General features: G+C 43.3%; 1 non-coding gene across 1 annotated transcript; it reads left to right on the forward strand.

The window, feature by feature from the left end:
* Positions 1-4,302: 4,302 nt before the first annotated feature.
* TRNAR-CCU (transfer RNA arginine (anticodon CCU)) lies at positions 4,303-4,373 on the forward strand. Its single transcript has one exon. It is a non-coding gene; the product is annotated as a tRNA-Arg (tRNA).
* The last annotated feature ends 302 nt before the right edge of the window (positions 4,374-4,675 follow it).

Below are 4,675 nucleotides of genomic sequence, written 5' to 3' on the forward strand. Positions count from 1 at the left end.
CCAGTGGTAGAATTTGTAGCACTTATAAATAGAATCTCAGAACTTTCTGGAATTAACATAGTATTCTGGTTAAAAGGAAGACTTGTTGGGAGCAGGACTGGATGTGGACTAGTCAAGAAGACCAACAAATGGAAACAACCAGGGCCAGAACCAGGGCAAGGACTAGGGCAGACAAAATTTCCAAAACCTCTGTGGGGAACTAGAGTACCAATAATGTGTTTGTTAATTATAGATGTGTTTTATTGGGCAAATTCATCAGTAAAAGAACTATAGTTTATTCCATGTGTGGGTCATTGTCAAATCATCCTTTTAGTTATCCTTCTAAAGATATCGGTTAAAATGATCCCAGCTAATATCCTGCAAAGAAAGTAGTTGAATTGACATTTGCTGTTGAGTCTCTGCTTATCCAGATCAGACAGACCAATTTAGACTTAATGGTATAGTGGTTAAGTGCTACAGCTGCTAAGCCAAAGGTTGGCAGTTCAAATCCACCAGGTGCTCCTTGGAAACTCTGTGGGGCAATTCTACTCTGTCCTAAAGGGTCGCTATGAGTCGGAATCAACTCGACGGCAATGGGTTTGGTTTTAGTAGACATATGCCCTAACTGTTGTTATGTGTCGTCGAGTCCATTCCAACTCATAGACCCTATAGGACAGAGTGGAACTGCCCCACAGGTTTCTCTAAGCTGAAATCTTTACAGGAGCAGGTCGCCAGGTCTTTGCTTCTGCAGAGCTGCTGGGTGAGTTCAAACAGGCAACCTTTCCCTTCGCAGCCAAGTGCTTAACTGCTGTGCTACTGGGGTTCCTTGTGCCCTATCTAACTAGACCTGTTTGTATATGGATATCTTATACAGTAAAACTTGCGAAAGCTGGAAACTATGTAAGGCAGAAACCTGAGCAGAGCAAATGGTTCATAGCTCCAGTGCTAACTGACACGTTGGCAGTTTGAGTCCATCTGGAGGCTTCTGGGAAGAAAGGCCTGACGATCTACTTCCGGAAAAATCAGGCACTGAAAAGCCTATGAAGCGTAGTTCTACTCTGATACACACGGTGTCACCATGAGACAGCAACTGGCTTGGTTTGGTTTTGGAATATTTACTTAGGCATGAAACACATGGGGTGCCATGGAGATATGGGAAAAGCAGTCTCACAAGGGGCTTTGGCCTGGAGCTCTTCTGGTGTGGCTCATCCTGCTCTTACAATATGGCTCCCAGGTAGCCAGGATTCTGCCTTTCAATGTTACCTGAAAGGGGGAGTATAGTTGGTTGCCCCATAGAGGCTGTCCTCATTTTCAGAGGGGGAGATTATCTCTCCTCTTGGATTTACAATCCAAGAGTCCTGGCTTCACAGGCACTTCTTGATGGTGTAGTCATAAAACTGGAGCTCTGGGGGCGCAGTGGTTAAGAGCTACGGCTGCTAATCTAAAGGTAGGCAGTTCGAATCTACCAGCTGCTCCTTGGAATCCCTATGGGGCAGTTCCACTCTGTCCTATAGGGTCACTGTGAGTCAGAATTGACTCAATGGCAATGAGTTTGGTTTGGCTTAGTCGTAAAACTAAAGCTCAGAATACATTTGAGGTCATGCTGATGGTTTCCTCAGAAAGGCACAGTCGTGCATACCATCATTCGTATATACATTTTGAAACTCCATAAAATGGAACTCATTCAGTTTGCTATAATCAGCATGTCTAGAAGCTGTGTTGACTTCAGGAGTCACAGAAGGGTGTAAACCCGGATTTCAACATTTTTCTTTCAGGGACACACCTTTGAATTTTTGCTTTGAATGCATCCCTCGCAGTCATCAACCAACTTAGTCAAGCGCCCATCTATATCCTTTATTCATACACATGGGTGTGAGAGAGAGGAGTTGGTTCCTACCTGTGCCTCCGTTTCCTCATTCAAACATTAGCAAAGGGCCACAGAGAAATAGAGAAGCCAAACCAAAGAAGACAGACCATGTTTATGGTTTGTTGTAATATATTTTGAACAAAAATACAAGGGTTTGGAGCTATGGCGCTGCCTGACAATGAAATAAATAATGGGTTTATTGTAATGCATGTATATTTTTATATATAACTTTCACAAAGTTTTCACACCAGGGCCCTTTGCTCAGATTCAACACTTGCTAACAGGCCATTTTGACATGACAGCTTTGACCTTCACACTGTTCTCCTGGCAACTTGTAAAGGGAAGAAGAGTGGCTGAGAAACCTTGCTTCCTTGAGCAGAAACTGGAAGTTAATAATGTACCTTTACAACAACGAGGAAATTTGGTCAGGTTTTTAGCAGGTACTTGCATAGCAAATTAAAGTGGTCAGCAAGAACTAGGTTGTGAAATCTCCACTGATCAGTCTGTCTCATCGTTCAGCAGATGCATTTAAATATCACTGCGACAACTGAACAATGTTTGCAGTTCCCCTTGCAAACACCTCCCTGCGTTTGGTTTGTCTCAACCAGCCCCCCCTTGGAAAGAACACAGGCCACTCCCTTGCAAAAGGAAAGAGGTCAGTCAATGCCGGTAGAGGTCCTTGCTCCTGACACATTTTCATTTGAAATTTCAGCACAAGGCATCTCTTCCTTCATTCGTCTTTTTTGTTCAGCCAACATTCGTTGTGTAAGACTTTCTGCTTCCCTGAGAGAAAAATCAGGCCTGTGACCTTAGCACACAAGCAAAATTCTGTCTTGGATTTGGATAGCTATAATGTAGAGAAAACAAAAAAAACAAAACAGCGGTGGATCAGTGGTAGAATTTTCTCTAGCAGAGTAGTAAACCCACCAGGACAAACAATGTCTAACTAGATGTTGGTGTTCTAAGCTTCCTTTAAAAAGTTGAAGATTACTTTTCTAATGTTGCAGTTTCAATACTACACGCTCTTGGAAAGGTAGAGATAACAATTTTGTGTAAGTTAGAAACCCTTGTTAGACTTTGCTGGTAATAATTCATGCTTATCTGCGCTTTCTTGGGTAGTTTTAGAACAGGTTTGTTTGCTGCAGTTGAGTCAGTCATGCTTTAACCCATTCTAGGACCACGATGAGTCAGAATCAACTCCACGGCAGTAGGTTTGGTTTTGGTGTTTTTCTGAACTTGATTGTAGCCCAGTATACTCGGATCCTGTGACTAAATTAGCTGCTATAAGTTAATTCCCAGGCCTTTGAGCTATCAACTGTGTGCTAAGCCACTCACAGGCAGTATTTGAAGGATTCCAGGGTATGGGGAGTGTTCAAAGAATCACATTTACCCACAACACAGTGAGTAATGGATTCTGGGCTGAGTGTAGGATGTTCTGCTTTTTGGACTACAGAAAGGACTGGCTTCCTGCAGATTGCTATGTCCTGCTGTAATTCTTCCCTTCCTGGCTAAGACAGGGCCAGAAATGCACCCCCTGGAGCTGGAGAACAGAATTCCTTCTGTCCCCCATTCCCAAATCATGCCCACAAAGCCCCCAGCCTACAGATTTAAGCGTTCCTAGCCTAACAGCTTTCTCTGTTGGTTCTGGCACCTCCTAGCAGGGTGCCCAGGGCACATGTGTCTTAGGTATCCTTGGCAGGGTGTATTCACCCATCCCTAAGACTGTCAGCCCACGGGGGTCACCTCCTCCTAGTTTGTTGCACTCTAGCCTTTGCTTCCTACTCTGCTCAAATGTTTCCTGTTTGAGAATGTTAACTGCCGTCTCCTCTGTAATGGATAGTGCCAAACCTGACTGCAGATGAAAGTAACACTTGGATCCAGCCTTTCCCTTCCTGTTCTGATGCATGAGTCAGACTCCTGAACCTCAGTGTTTACACAGATCCTTAATAACAAATAACAGCTGACGGTGACTTGCTGAGACATGTACAATAAGGAAAGAAATTACATATTAAAGGATTTAGGCTTTGTCCCAAGTTGTTTTTTTTTTTTTAAGAGGGAAAAAAGAAAAGAGGGAGGGAGAGAGGGACAACCTGGTGGTAATAACCAGTTTGTGCAATAGCGTTTGTTGTTTCAAACCTAATGAGGTCTGATTCCCACAAGTGTCATGATTTATTACCTGCCCCTACTGGACTGTTTGCTTTTGGTGTTTATTATTTTGATATTAAGCTAACCTAACACTTGAAACTACTTTCGGAATCCATTTTTTTCTCCCTTTTCATGAATGGTTTTGTGGTAGGTTGGACTTTGTCATATTAAAACAGCAATCACATTAAAACATTTTTCCTTTTAGCGGTGTTCTGTTTTCATGTTGAGGAGAATATACTTGTTGGTTTCTCCTAATGTGGGATAAAAAAAAAAAAGTTCCTCTTCTTTGTGTCTAGAAACTCCATGAAGAGGCACTGGTGGTTCGGTGGTAGAATTCTCGCCTCCTGTGCAAGAGATCTGGGTTTGATTCCCAGCCAGTACACCTTCTGCTCAGTTACCACCCATCTGTCATTGGAGGTTTGCTTGTTATGATGTTGAACAGATTTCAGAAGCTTCCAGATTAAGATAGATTAGGAAGAAAGGCCTGGTGATTGACTTTGGAAGATCAGCCAGTGAAAACCCTATAAGTCATAAATGTCCACCGATCCACAGCTGATCATGGGGATGGCACAGGACCAGGCAGCGTTTCGTTCTGTCGTGTCTGGGTTTGGCAGGAGTCGGGAGCAACTGGACAGCAGCTAGCAACAAGAAACTCCATGGTGTAGCCCCTGGAAACTTTTACAT

Source organism: Loxodonta africana, chromosome 6 (assembly GCF_030014295.1).
Source record: "Loxodonta africana isolate mLoxAfr1 chromosome 6, mLoxAfr1.hap2, whole genome shotgun sequence".
NCBI lineage: Eukaryota > Metazoa > Chordata > Mammalia > Proboscidea > Elephantidae > Loxodonta > Loxodonta africana.